Source organism: Prosopis cineraria, unplaced genomic scaffold, assembly GCF_029017545.1.
Source record: "Prosopis cineraria cultivar Desert tree isolate PC_DT_omini unplaced genomic scaffold, ASM2901754v1 PC1808, whole genome shotgun sequence".
NCBI lineage: Eukaryota > Viridiplantae > Streptophyta > Magnoliopsida > Fabales > Fabaceae > Prosopis > Prosopis cineraria.
The window spans coordinates 15173-27650 of record NW_026557133.1 but is presented as its reverse complement, the minus strand read 5'-3'; the positions used below and the strand labels follow the sequence as shown (position 1 = coordinate 27650).

At 32.2% G+C, this 12478-nt stretch overlaps 1 pseudogene; it reads right to left on the bottom strand.

Moving 5' to 3' along the window:
* Positions 1-134: 134 nt before the first annotated feature.
* Positions 135-5173, bottom strand: LOC129300918 (cytosolic isocitrate dehydrogenase [NADP]-like; annotated as a pseudogene).
* Between the last annotated feature and the right edge of the window lie 7305 nt (positions 5174-12478).

The window sequence follows — 12478 nt, the reverse complement described above, 5'->3', positions numbered from 1 at the left end:
TAAAATGGTTGAATCGACTCTTGATCCTAAGGTACCACTACAGTAAAGGCAAACAACTTTTCAATGGTTAACAATGGAAGATAGAAAACATTTGACATGACAGTATGTACAAGACCTTACAAGAACAGACGTCATCAAACCCCAGAGACACCAAAACCTTGAGAACAAAACAGAAATGTATTAAGTATTAGTAATATAAAGGAAAGAGAAGAATTAAGCATCTAAACTAGTGAAAAAGTCGAATAAAATATTTAGCAAAGAAACCTTTAGCTAAGAAATCGCTCTCAACATCACCATCATAGTTTTTGCAAAGCCCACACGTATCCTCCTTACTCTTGAGAGCGTAAGCTACCATATCATCAATGAGCCGGTGCTCATACCTTCCAATCCATTAGTTTAGACTCACAGTATAGAATGCACCAAAGAATTCTAGTCAAGTGCGATTTCACTCACCATATACCGCAGCCTCAAACTTTGACTCCAGTTGGCCTCCAAAAACTTCACGAAATATGTTCCTGAATCTTTAAAATAAATTAATATAATGAAAACAACCCCAAAGCACAAGAAACCAATTAAAATGCCTCGAACAGGAGAATGCAGGACCATCTTGTTGCCACCCCAGAATAGTGAAAATATAACAGCTAATAATTATCCACATACCTTCCATCATAATTTTTTCAGCCGTGTATTTTTTTGTGCTAAGATAGATAGGCCACTTTTTCTGATAAGCCGTTGACATGGAAGCCTCTGCAAAAGCACGGATAGACTGAATGCCATGCAAATATAAAAGATTCAACATCATTCAGTAGCAGAAATCTACTAACTCTCTCGCATCAAACCACTAAAGAAAACCACAGAATCAACCTCATCAGTGTACATGGCTAATGAAACGCCTCCTTCACCAGTGAAGTTTAAAAACTTCAAATTCAGCCTGTTGATCTGCCCTTCTGGTACTGCAAGAATAATATCATAACATGTGTGAATTGATAAATGATAAAACAGAAAAGTGTGAAGTAATGGTAATAGATACCAAAAACACCAGAGATTGGGATGTTTATTGGATTGGCAATATAGAGAAAATATTTGTAGAGCTGATAGTTAGCTAATGCAGCTCATAACTTGTCAATTCCTTTTTGTCCCTTTGATTAAATCCCACCTTGGATACAAGAGGTGGGAACTTGATGAAAGGAGTATGTTGCTATCTGCTTTTATATTTAGTATGGCAAATGTTTCATTGAAAAAAACTATCTCATAGTAAGTAGAAATTATACCAAAACCAGCTTCAGTTTTCCAGCCCCTTTAATTATTACTGTCTCTGACCTGATTTAGGTCACCAAAAGCATTGCCTTCCAATACATATTGGCTTTGTCCAACCTGCCAAAGTTTAAACAACTAGACTTCATTAAAGAAATAATTAAATTCAACACAAATACAATATACCTGGAACAAGGCGTGGGACATTTTTGCAAAGTATTGGCTCTCTGAACAAAGTTCCTAAAAGATTTTCCAAAGATATAATTAATAAGAAACCAGCATACATCATAACCCATCTATAATTTATCAAATCAGTGCCCGGACAAGAACAAGTTAATCAATAATTGAACACTTGACTGGAAATAGTTCAAGAAGCAAAGCTCAGTTATGGAGTTACCTTTTAAGATGTTCCTAATTGTCAAATTAGGACTCTTCCACGTTTGCTTCAGACCAAACTCCTTCAGACGAGCTTCATCTGTAAGTCATAATAGCATAAGATATATTCTTCCAACATCTGCTATCGAACAAAATTCTTAAACACGTGCCAATCAAAATGAGTTATCCCAATCTCAGCAGGATCATTTCTTTTACCTATTTATCAGTGTATATGCATGTACAAGGAGTCATACGAATGTAACCTTTTATAAAGATCCAACCACAATACCTGGACAGATAGTTGCACACTTAATTGCAACATTATACCTATAAAACAGTGCAACGTTAAAGAAACAAGTATAAGAACAACGAAGAAAATAATAAATTAGCTTCACCAAATTCCAAATTAGAGTCTGCCAAAAAATTGAAAATTTAAAACTATATATAGGTACAGAGGGGGAGGCAAGAAAAGAAGAAGAAATAAAGATAGTGGTTTCAAGTTTTCAACTCCAATTTGTTGAATAACATAATTTACATAAACCAAAGATCTGGCAAGCAAAAATTGTTCCAAGTGAGCAAAAATCGAAGAAACGTGAACATACTTGAGAGTTGCTTCTGCACTCTCAACTGTCACTTTATCATCAGTAGCATCACGATGAGAAAGGCCTAGGTCAAAATACTTGATGTCTAGCTCCAGAAAGGGTAGAATGAGCTGTAAAAAAGGATTAAATTTGTATTTTAAGCACTTCAAATGAAATAAAATGTTCCCTAATGATGCGAGAAGAATAAAGGTGTTAAAAAAAAAAGGGGAGAATCATATCAATAACCACTAAAGTAAATCATTCATAGACAAGAACTAATAACAAGTCTTATTTAAAAAAAAAAAACAAGTCACTTCCCATTTTAACAACATTGCACTCCGTATTAGTTCTTATCTGTGAATAATTTGCTTGAGTGATATTTGAATATGATTCTTCCCATAAAAAAAAAATAAATTAAACCTTATCCTTGATTGATTTCCAAATAACTCGCGCCATTTCATCACCTGAAAAGCAGTTAGAAAACATGTTACCAAGGATTGTGAAGTTTGTTCACACAAGTATGCATAGTCACCAAAGTTATTAACTCGCGAGTTTAAATAAACTCATAACAAGAATGTAAACTTGTATTGCAAATTCGAATTGTAAACTCATAAGAGTTTACTTCTATTAACAAATAATTATTAAAATATGATTGTAATTTAATTTAAATATATTAAAAATATAAATTATTGAAATTAAACTCATATACATTGATAAATTATCATATACAAGACATAAAAATTTTAAAATAAGGGAGCTTATTTTTGGTATTTTTGTTTTCTTTTTTTATTAATATTAGTTTTTGCATTTCAAGTTTTGTCCTTTGAATCAAGTCTTATAATTTTTATAAACTGAATTCTTCATAATATATACTTAACTCATTCAACTAAAAAAAAAAATGATGAGCTTAACAAGTTTAACCAAACTTGGATCTACTTCGAGTTTATGAATTAGTTGAGACAATTTTGTAAGTTAGAAATGTAAAACAGCAAATTTGGAGGTAAACTCATAAGTTTAACTAAGTTTGTATTTAATCTAAATTTATGAGTGAATTGACACGATTTTGTAAGCTAGAAACGTAAAAACGTTAAATTCATAGAGTTGACTCGAGAGTTTGACAACTATAATAGTCACTATGTTTGAGGCAATGAATATGAATTTAAACCAAGAATTTCATAAGAATCCTGTAATTTGGGCACATCATATACCCTTCCAACGCCAATTCTTACTGGATAATTATACATGAAATTAATATTTTGCACTAGGAAAACCATCTATAAGCATACTTTTTCAATCTGATGAGGACAAGAAGGACCCTGGCATCTCATTAAGTTAGGCTCCTAAGTTGCAAGTTCTATGAATGATACATTGCCAAAACTCATCTTAGAGACTCCCTTAGAATGTTGCTTTTCTCGAGAACAACCTATTTTTCCCTCAGAACGGGAGAAAATTGAAGATGAAAGTGCAAACGAGGAAGTATGATGGGCATAGGAACATGAATGTATGGTTAAATAATACTAGTGGCTCTTTCTAAAATCTTTTGCCATTCTCTATTTTCCCTTCTGAGTTTAGTTAGCAGAGGAGTAGAGTGAAAAGCTCCTAAACCATCAATTTCATTAAAAGTAGTTTCTTACTACTGTTATTATGTCATTAAGCCAATTAAATTTATACTCCCCCTACTTCTATTTATACAGGACACTATCTGAAAATAATTTTTAATTCAAAATATAAAGCATATTATAATAATTAAACTACTTTTTTTTCAATTTTATCCTTTATTAATTAGTATAAAAATATTTAATGTAATTGTATCATAGGTAAAAGTGCATTTTTTCCCTTACCGTCAAATTTCCAAAGTTAATTGTTAAAAATATTAATTAGGATTTCAATGTTAATCGTTAAAAAATTTAATAGAATTGGCAAAAATATTTCATTTTAATTACTTTAAAGTAAAAATTACTCCATTCAATAATTTAAAGTATTGTGTACTCCTCGAAAAATACTTTAAGAGCAAAAATGTACATTTACTCTTGTATCATTATTTAAAGCCAATGGCAAAAAATAAAAGTAGATTTTATTTTTTTATAATATCATGAAAAAAATTAATTTTTTTTAAAATGTATGAAATTATTAAAAGTGTTTTAGAAGTAACAAAACATAATTATTTCTTCTAAACTCACTCTTAATTAATGTTTGACATTCATCATATTGAATTTTAAACTTCTCTCTTACTTTATTTGAATTTTAAATCAATGACGGAGCTGTAAGTAGTAATAGACTGGCAGCAAGTTAATATGCTCCGCGAAACAAGGATATATAAAACGTAGAAATAAAATAAAAATATTAAGAATCACTATCCATGGCCTCCAGGCTCCAGGCCCATCAACATACAATATACTAAAAAGCGAGGCTGGTCCGCAAAATGTCAATCACGCAGAAAAATGTCGAAGAGAAATTCAGATGAATTAACGGACATTTAAAAAATTCTACAGAATCGGAGCGGAAGCAGACGGAATAGTGAGAGAATGATGGAGTAGTAGTGTCGTGTTCAATGTTACCGTCCATTTCGACGATGGGATTAGCGACCTTGATCTTCTCGAATCTCATTTTCAAAGCTTCTGAGTTGAATCGCTGGGAAGGCAGATGTGGAAGTTTAGGTGCCGAAAAGTAGGACGAAACTGAGAAACTTTGTATTGATGAACATCCATTATTCACCCATCCATTATCTCCATCTTTATCTTCATAAAAGTTCAATGTGATGAACAGTATCCGGGGCGGGCCATGGTTACGACGAGTGCACGGCTGCGAGTGTTTTGGCCATACGTACCTTTCAATAATGCCTCGTCATTATTTCTCTTCCAAGGCTATTCAAAGAATTTGAAATGCGCAGCTGCATCTTTCACTTTATCTAATAAAATAATTTGAACGGTGGGATAGAAAAAGTGGAGAGAAATGGAGAGAAAAAAAAATGAAGAGCGCCTCTTCCTTCTATCACTTGTTCCCCTCTCTCTCTCTCTCTGTGTGAACTTGAGAATGAGAACAAAGCCTCCGTCTCCTCCCTGCAACCTGTTTCATCTTTGTCTTTGTCTTCTCTTCCCATCTTTGTCTTTGTCTTCTCTTCCCATCCTTTTCCCCTCCTCCACGCCCAGAAGTTAAAAAGTGGGCCCACCATCGACTGAGGGTGTACATGGGCATGGTTGGCATTGCACCCAAACTATGATGTTCCAAAAAAGGAAATTATCACTACAATTTTAAAAGAATAATTTTAAATTTTTTTAAAATAAAATAATTTATCATAATTAAAATAAAGTTTGGAAGTCGATTATGTGTGAAGAAGGTATTCGTAAAAACGACTACCCTAAATTGACTACATAAAATTAATATGACCTTAAATAAAATTTAATTATCCTTAATTAATAAAAAAAGAAGAAAATTATAATTAAAAAAATTATTCATTCACAAGTTACACTTAACCTAAGATAAAACTCTAGGACCTACATACCTTTTAGAGGGATCAAAGCCTACATAATTCGAGGATAAAAATGCGTGTCAGTTTGTTAGTATTTTTTAGAAAAGAAATTTTTTATTTTTTCAAAGAAGGTTTTTAAATTGGGTTGGTATCTTTTAATTAGAAAAAAAAAATTTTATTCCCTTATTTGAGATAGGATTTTTTAAAAAAAATCGAATAGATTGAAATTCCTGTGGAGATTCTAAAATTTCACACGGCATAAAAATTATTTTTAGACCTATTTATATTTATAGAAAAAAAGGCTCCTTTAAAAAAATATTAAAACAAATCAATTAAGCATTATGACTAGTGTGTCTGCGATGGCCCATTGCCGTACAAGGCACACCAATAAACTAATTACATGTGGAGACTCTAAAAATCTCACACGATATAATTAAAATTAATTCACATAAAAGTCTCAAGTCATATGGTGCAGTGTGTACTAAAAAAAGGGTATAATAATATAAATAGCTTGTTTAAAAAAACAAGAGATCAAACCTTTGGGGCTTTATCACTTGTTAACTTAGATGATTATTCCGATTATCAGCATTTTATAACAAATGAAATAACCAACCAACACATATGCTTGAATGTATGTATGCTTGGTAGAACAAAATCACACACACACATGGTTTTTTTTTTTTTTTTTTACCTACATGAATGAAAAGCCAAACTTGGGATAGAAAAAAGGAAAAAAACTGATATTGGTGGTTGAAATGATTAAGAAGCAAAAGAAAAAAGAAAACAAAGAAAAGGAAACAAGAGAGGAAAATAAATAAATAAATAAAATTTAAGAAAGCAATATTGAATTAAAATCAAAAGGAGAGAGAAATGGAGAGCATACACAAATATATACATATAGAAGGGAGACACGCACGTCCAGCACTACAAATGAAAGGAAAAAAAAACATGTACCTTAGGAAATTAGATTCAAACATGATGAAGAAAGAAAGAAAACAAAGAAAAGGAAACAAGAGAGGAAAATAAATAAATAAGTAAAGAAATTAAAAATTAAGAAGGCAATATTGAATTAAAATCAAAAGGAGAGAGAAATGAAAAGCACACACAAATATATACATATAGAAGGGAGATGATATAAGAGAATAAATGGTCATTCTCTATATTTTTGATAAACTCTCTTAAGCTCCTTTTTTTGGTGCCTCCTCCTTTTTTTCTCTCCCTTTTTCATTTCGATCTCTACCTTTTTATAGATGAGAATTAGGGCTTCATCTTTAATGGTTGAATCTCATCAAATTATAATTTTATAAATTTTATTTGACTTTTACTATTTTAAATTAAGACACAATTTTAGGGATTGGATCTTCATCTCATTTCCCTAATTGAAAACTCATATTAAGGTACAAATTTGAAGATTTTTAATTAATTCTTATTTATTAATTTCGTTTTTTATTATTTTACTAAAAACTAGGCTTTTCAATTTTTTTATTTTATTCATTTATTTTTTGTGGGGGTTTGGACAAAATGGGGTGTTCACAGCTAGATAGGGCAGGACCCTGCCTAATGCCCAGCCTGAAGGATGCGTGGGCTACATTTTAATCCTGCCTGAAAAATGCCCTATTAGTTTGGACAGGGTATGCTAAGCACCTTTGGGCCGCCCTGCCTATCAACTCAAAATAAAACTACCGAAAATAATCAACAATAACCTTACAAATCAACTCAAAATAACATCCATAAAGGTATAAACCATAAAGCCATAATAACATCTACAATATCTAATTATCCATAAGTCAACATCTAATTTGAAATATAAAACTACCATAACATGAAGTTATCCATAACAGTTACAATCCATTAGAAATAAATTTCACAAAATCTTGGAACATCATAAAAAACAACAATTTCACATAGCATACTCCAATTCACAAAAAGCTTCTTCCCAATTCTCAACCTGCAAGAATGAAAGAGGAAAAATATGTCATAGTTGAATAGAAAAATTGTAAGAACATACATGAAAATTTGAAGAAAAAATGGAAACCAAAATATGATAGAATTAACAATAATAATACATAAGATTGCAAAAAAATCAGGAAGAAATTAAATAAAATGAAATATATAAGTTTGCCAAAAAAAATTGGCAAAAAATTAACAAAGCAAAAAATATACTTGTAAAGAAAATCCTTCAATTAGTACTAATAGCTACATTCTCCCTTCCAAGTGTTGCATCTGAAGACAACAAAACAATTATATTTGTATAAGAAACAAAGTAAGGGGTGTGTGTGTGCATGTATGAATTATTAAACTTTAAAAAAAATATTACTTGCAAGCTAAATGATATGTTTTGTTTCATTAAAGTTATGAAGCTCTTGAAGCTTCTCAACAAACTCATAGAGAGATTGCCCACTTTGCAACCAATTTTGATCACAAATCGATGCTTCTATCATTTTAGGAAAAAGAGAACTCCTATAATAATCAATTACACGTCCACCAGTACTAAATACAGGCTCAGAAGCCACTGTAGAGACTGGCATAGCCAATACATCTCGTGCCATATGGGAGAGAATTTTATATTTTTCAAAATTTGCTTTTCACCATGATAGTATGACAAATTCAAAATTAGATGATAAGATTTCAACTCTAGAATCAGTTGCAAGATATCTATCTAGCTCGCTTTGTGGATCCATTGAAATTCTTTGTTTCAAAGACTCTAACCACATCACACCTAGATCCTCAATGTCATCATTATCATTGTCAAGAGATGGCAATGAACTAGTAGATGCAAAACTTGCATGGGTAGGCCCTAATTCAGTAAAAATCCCAATAGAATACTCTTCAAACAATCAATATAAACAAGTTTTGACCCTTTCCATCATAATTACACATTCTTCAATATTACTAAAAAGGAGTTCAAACATGTGATTAACATAAACTAATTTATATTGAGGATCCAAAATTACAGCCACAGTCAACAATAGATTCATATTATCGTCCTGACCCTTGTACTTCTCAAACTTCAACTGCATCTTAAAGCTCATCTCTCCCAAAAAAGTATTATTATTGTTTGCAATATACTTTTGCAACATTTGCTAAACATGAGCAATTTGGTGGAAACAATCATTTGATGTTATAACAAGGGAGCTTGAAAATTTTAAAGTTATGTCATAAAAGACTTTCAAGAATTTGATAAAGACTCTAGCATTTTTCCAATCATCAAGAATTGGACTAAAGAAAACACTTCCTTCTTGCCTATAGTTGAAGAATGCAATATAATCATCATCTTTATCACGCATCCGCTCAAACACCTTTTGAAACTTCATTAGAGCTTCAAACATCAAATATGTTAAATTCTATCGAGCACTAACATCAAGGAAGACAAGGCTTTTGGTTTCTATTTTTTCAGACTCAACCTAATTTTTAAACTTTAGAAATCGTGAAGGAGAAGAGTAAACATATCTCACAGCATTTTGAATGGCTTCAAAACTATCTTTCATGCATTTGATACCTTCATTAACCACCAAATTAAGAACATATGCATAACATCTTAATTGTAAATATTTCCTTATACAAATTAAGCCCTTCTAACTTTTCAACCTCCTTTTAAGATATTCTAAAGATGTGTCATTAGATGAAGCATTATCCATAGTTATGCTAAACACTTTACCAATACCCCAATCTAACAAGCATTGCTCAATAGTCTTTCCTATAGTCTCACCTTTATGATTTTCAATCATAACAAAACTTAGGATCCTCTTGTGAAGCTACCATTCATTGTCAATAAAATGTGTCGTCAAACACAAGTAATTGAAATTTTGGTTTGACATCCAACAATCTGGCATGAGACAAACACTTTTAGAACATTACTTCAAGAACTTCTTTAACACTTTTACTTCACCAAGATATAGCTGCCACATATCCCTCACAATTGTTGTTCTTGAAGGAATTGGAAAGTGAGGTTTAAACTCATTTAACAATTTCTTAAATGCAGGCTTCTCAACAATTTTGAGCGGCTGCTCATCACAAATAATAAATTCAACAAGAGCTCTTCTACACCTTTTCTCATCATATAAGTGAGTGATCAAAGATTTTCCTTGCCCACATATCCCACCAGGTAACATATTTATCATTGCTTATTTCTTATATTTGGTGGCCTTGTGAGGATTATTTGAACACTTTGGAATATGCCTTAATAAAGAATGTGTCCCATGGCATGATGGATCAGAAGCATAGTGGCAATATTTGCATGCTGCTCTATACTCCCTATTAGTTTTGTAAACACCGTATTTTGTCCAAGCATTTTCTAAATTTAACAAAAACAAAAATAAGTAACCAAAAAAAAATAAAAATGCAAAAATAAAATTTAATCCTTTTAGGATTATATTTTCAAAACAAAAAAATTTAATTTAATTGATAGGGCTTAATTTTATCTTTTTTGGTTAGGATTTTATTTCTTTTAGTTCATTAAAATAATTAAAAAAATATAAAAATACAAAAATAAAATTTAATCCTTTTTAAGATTAAATTTTAATAAAATTAAAAAATCTTGTTTAAGTCTTTTAAAATCTCTCCCAAATCATCTCACCATTCAAAAAATATTGGGAATCAATTTTTAAAGATTAAATATTTTTAAATTTCTCTCTTTAAATCTAATGTTTTTTATTTAATATATATATATATATATATATATTTTAAAATTATATTTTTTTCCTCTCCCATAATTTTTGATTAATAAAAAAAGGAGCATTAAAATCAAGAAAATAGAAATGGGGCATTCAACCCAAGATTGCTTTCGGCTAACAGAGAAAACACATGCACCCCATTCTTTTCTTCTCTTCCTTCTGAAATTCAAATGTTCAAAGAGCCAAGGAGATCAAACTTCTCTCTCCTCATTTTTCCGGCATTCATCCTGGTTATTGTCAACGACATGGGCAGTGTTGGAGCTTCTTCCATCCTTTTAAGAATCCAGCTCGTGAGTGCTTCCTCTCCCTTGTTTCACGTCACAGACTGCTCAACCTCGTTAACGTCTAGCTTGTTCGTCCGATGCCATCACTGCTAAAGTCACCATTCGTTGCCACCGCCAACAATTTTGAAGGGAGAGAAACAAAAAAAAAGAAAGAAGAGGGACAGAGGAGAGCTGAAAACTCAAACCCACGAGTGAAAAAAAAACAAAAAATAGAAAGGAGAGTGAAGATGCATGCACGTTGCAAAAAAAGCAAAGGAAGCAGAGCAGAAACGCATGCAAGTAGCAGAAGAAAAGAAAAGAAACAGAGCCAGAGATGCATGAGCAAAAAAAGTGCAGAGAACAGATGCAAGCACAGCAAATGCAGAACAAAAGAAACAGAGCCAGACGTGCACGAAGATAGCAGACAAAACAGCAAAGAAAGTAGACAAAACAGCAGAGAAAAAGTGAGAAAAACATAGCAGAAAGGTGACACACTTGAAGAGCTACACGCAAACTCTGAAAAAAAAACCTTTTCTGCTTTAAAAAGAAAACCAAGAACACAGAAGAGAGACAGATCCGAAAAACCAAGAAAAACAAAGCTGAGAGGAAAACTGAGGCACAGAGAAAGAGAAGAAAAAAACTGGAGAATATGGAGAAGAAACACTAGAGACAAGAAGCAGTCCGAGAGGAGACAGAAAAATGAGAAAAAGATAGAGCATGGACAGTAGAAACACAAAGGAGGAGGAAACGGAGAAAAAAAACTGAACGAGAGAGAGACCAGATTTTTGCTGGGAGGAGGAGAGAAAAACAGAAGAAAAAAGAGCACACTCATAGAAAAGAAGAGAACGCAGAAACAGAGCATGCGTGCACACATCTCCCATCTCTCTGTCGGTCACGGTCGGACTATGATAGACATGAAAGAAGTTCTCGTGATCGTGATTATCATGTAGATGGGTTGGAGAGACTGAGAATAGATGAGGAAAACAAGAGAGGAGAGGTGTAGAAGAAAAGGAAGAGAAAAACTGAGAGGAGCACAACACAGCTGGATGAAAAAATGAAAAAAAACATAGCACTGATCCAAAAACTGAAAAAAGAGACAGATCGTGAGAGGAAGGAAAGAACACAAGGAGAGAGAGGAAGCAACACACAAGAAGGGAGAGACCAAGGAAGAGAAGAGAGAAACCAGACGAGATAATGGAAAGAAAAACAGAGCAGGAGTTGCATCGGAGACGAGCTTAGTTGTTATCAAGTTGTTAGAGAAAATGGGCAATAGGATTCACACCTAGAAATGAAGGAGAGGAAATGTTGGAGAGCTGAGAAGGACACATTATTTTGTGCTTATGTCAAACAGTAGAAGAACTACCTCAAGCCTGGCATCGAGAAGGGATCTCTCACCAAAGAAAAACAACGACTTGTCATCCGACGAGCTCTTGAAGAATTTGATTAAGGTACAAAAATGTGCATTAATCAGTTTTTAAAATATCTATATGTTGAGTACAAGAAGAGTGGGATCATGTACAATGTCAGGTATAATTTTATTCCATTCTTTATAGTCATCTTTTACACACACAACTTGGTCATGGCTTTGATTTAGCTCTTTCTTGTTTAAAATTTTATAATTCTTTCAAAAATTTTGCATGCTTGTTTCATTCATTCAAATGATCATATTATTTTGGAAGAATATGCATATGACTAATATGGGATTATTGTTTATCCACAAATAATTTTAAGACACAAACTTAATTTTGATGGGAAATAAATTGGGTGATTAATGATGGTGATGATATGTGAATCATGTTTATTCTAATTGTCAGATGCTATAACCATGATTATCATTATTTTCTTTCAAGAGTCATATCTGAG